The sequence below is a fragment of the Humulus lupulus genome, chromosome X (assembly GCF_963169125.1).
Source record: "Humulus lupulus chromosome X, drHumLupu1.1, whole genome shotgun sequence".
NCBI classification, from domain to species: domain Eukaryota; kingdom Viridiplantae; phylum Streptophyta; class Magnoliopsida; order Rosales; family Cannabaceae; genus Humulus; species Humulus lupulus.
This window is the reverse complement of record NC_084802.1, coordinates 47,957,741-47,961,249: the sequence shown is the minus strand read 5'-3', so window position 1 is coordinate 47,961,249 and position 3,509 is coordinate 47,957,741.

Genomic DNA, 3,509 nt, shown 5'->3' with positions numbered 1-3,509 from the left:
GTAGCCCTATTGTTTGTATTGCGGAGCGTGGCCCTATTGACTGAATTGTAGGGCGTAGCCCTAATGTCTAAGTTTAGTATATGTTTAAATATATGTTGTTATTTTTTTATGCGATGTGTATTTGTGAGTGAACGACGAAGGCCGGGAATGGTGAAGGCCGAGAACGCCAGAAAGCAGAGTACGGAAAGGGGCCGGGAATGAAGTTGAGCACATGGAGTGCAAGTCGTTAGGGTGAGACCCTCCAAGGATGCAGGAGTCATCCTCTCGGTGAAGACCGCGAACCCAGGGTCTGGTAAAACGCCTGGGACGGCATGATCGCTATGTGTTTAGCCTGTTGGCTGTTTTGTTATATGTTGTTGGTGTTTATGCATATGTTATTTGTTTTGTGTTGAGTTTTCTTGCTGGGCTTCGGCTCACGGGTGCTCTATGGTGTGGTTTAGGACCTTGATTAGGAGGTCAGGAGGGCCATAATTGATCTATTATATTATTAAATGATTACATGCATGTTTATGTGAATTATATTATAATATGATCATAAATGCATGCATATGGGTCCATTTTTAATTATAAGGGCATTTTGGTAATTTGGCCTGTTGAGGGTGTAATTGTGTATTTTCATGCATGTTGATGAATTATGAATAATACCACATTATATGTGGATTTGTTCGAGCCATTCGGCATGAGACGATCTTTGAATGCAAGTTATCGGTCTAGTCATAACGGGGTTAGTTTCGGGGCTCGGGGTGAGTCTCGGGGTAATTTGATAGTTCATTACCGGGAATTAAAGGGTAATGGGATGTGATTTATTAGCATTTGAGAATATTGAGAATAACGGAAATTGGAGGGTGTTAATTATGATTAACGAGATAGGCGGGAAAAGACGATTTTACCCTTGGGGGCTGTTAAGGAAAGAAGATAAGCCTAGGGGCATTTTGGTCTTTTGACCTAAAGGATATATATAACCTTAAGGGGCTGTAAAAGCTTAAGAAAAATAAAGTGTTTCCTCCCCGATCATCTCCTTCTCCTTCCCTTTGAATTTTTGAAGCTCAAGTTGAGGGTTCAAGCTCGGGAATTGAGGCTTAAGGTTTAGGCTTGTGTTCAGCCATTGAAGAGGATTCAATTTGAGTTTAAGGTAAGGTTTTAGTTCAATTTTCTGGTTCCTTACACTATTTTTGGTGTTAGTTTTGAGGTTGGAGTTTTGATCATAGGAATGGGAATTTGATGAGGTTTTGAATGGTTTAAGGCTTAGGTTTTGTTGGTTATATAATGGACAAGTTGTGGTAATAGTTGGGAACTTTGCTTTGTGGAGTTGGAAGTGTTTTAGTAGGTTTTTGGTTTGAGTTTGAATAGGGAAAACAGGGGTTTTTGGCTGGGTTTTACGTGGGGTCGCGGCTCTGTTCTAGAGCATCGTGGCCCAAGCTTGTTGAGGAGGAAGGATGGTGCTGAAGAGCCATTGGGCCGCGACAGGGGGAAGGTAGAGCCGCAGTGCATGTTGGTGGCTGGGTTGTGGCCTCTTTTGTTGAGGAGGCAGGCTGCGGCATGGTGGAGTAGGGCTGCAACCCTTAGTGGCATTTTTTGGCCAGAAGTGTGTTTTCATCGTGGGAATCCAAACCTTAGGCCTCGGGATCGTTCTTACTACCCAGTTTAGTGGGATTTGATGTCTCGGAGGATAGGTCTTTGTCCGGGAACCTTTTATTGATGGAATCACATATTTGGTTATGACTAGGTGACCGCTAAGGGATCAAAGGATTGATCATTCTCAATGGTTGTTCAATTGTTATTTCTCGCTCGAACTAGAGGTAAGAAAACTACACTCAGTTTATGATGCATGTGATGCATGAGAAACATGTGATTAGGACATTGTAATGCCCCAAATTTCCTAATAAGGTTTGGGACCTTGATTAGGAGGCTGGGAGGGCCATAATTGATTTATTATAGTATTTAATGATTATATGCATATTTACGTGAATTATATTATTATATGATGGTAAATGCATGCATATGGGAGAATTTATTATTGTGAGGGTATTTCGGTAATGTGGCCACTGTGGGTGTAATTGTATATTTTGGGTGCATGAATGTGATTAATTAATATAGCCACATTATAAGGTGGATTGGTTCGAGCTAGTCGACATGAGACGATCATGGGATGTAAGTGTTCGGTCTAGTCATAACGGGTTTAAGTTCGGGGCTCGGGATGAGTCTCAGGGTGAATTTAATGATTAGAGCATTACCGGGAATTAAAGGGTAATGGGATATGATTCATTGGTATTTGGGAATATTGAGAATAGCAGGAATTGGAGAGCGTTAATTATAATTAACGAGACAGGCGAGAAAGGACGGTTTTACCCTCGGAAGCTTTTAGAGGGGTTTATTTGGCCTAAGGGCATTATGGTCTTTTGACCTTAAGGATTTATATCACCCTAAGGATATATATGACTTAAAGGCTGTAGAAAATACAGAACAAAAATAGGGGTTGTCTTCTCCCTTCCCGTACATCATTCTTCCCTTCATCCTTCTTTGGTGTTCTTGAGGCCATCATGAGGTTTTGAGCAAGGAAATCAAAGGTGGCAGCTAGGGGACTTGTTTCAATCATTATAGGGGATTCAAAACCGTGTTTAAGGTAAGTTCCAGCCATTAGTTTCATGGTATACTCTGTTTTGGGTTTGAACTTTCAGCTTTTGATTTTATGGTAAATAGTTGGAATTAATGGAAGTTTAATTGATGTTTTACTTGGGTTTTGATGTGGGTGAGTTGTTGATAATGTTTAGTGGTTAAATTGGGTGTTAGGTTGAGGTTTGGGACTGGTTTGAAGGCTAGGTTCCAAGGGAAAACGCAGGGGAGAGTTGGCTGGTGCATGCTGGTTTCTTGGCTGATTTGCGAAATGAGCCGCGGCCTGTCTATGGTGTGTCGCGGCCTGTGTTGGCTCTAAAGGTGAAAATGGCTCTGTCAGGAGGGTGAGCCGCGGCATGGCTGTGGTGAGCCGCGGCCCATCAGGGCAGATTTGACCAAAATTGTGTTTTTAGCCTAGGGATGTCTACCATAGGCCTCGGGGTTGGTCCTAGTACCTGGTTAAGTGGGGATTGATGTCCCGGAGGCTAGATATTGATTTGGGAACTTAAGTTGATCATTTTTATTGATGATACCTTATATTTGGTTATGACTAGGTGACCGCTAAAGGACTAAAAGTTGATCGTTCTCAAGGGTTGTTCTTTTAATCGTTCTAGCTCGACTTTGAGGTAAGAAAAATGCACCATGTGTATATGTATGACATGAATAGCTATTATTGATGCATGTTGGTTGATTATTATGTATGACATGCATGGCTATTATTGATGCATGTTGGTTGATTATTATGTATGACATGCATGGCTATTCTTGATGCATGTTGGTTGACTATTAAATGTGACATGCATGGCTGTTATTGGTGCATGTTGGATTGCTGGATATATGGCGTATGATGCATGAGAAACATGTGATTGGGATATGCTTTATATACTGAGTATGAT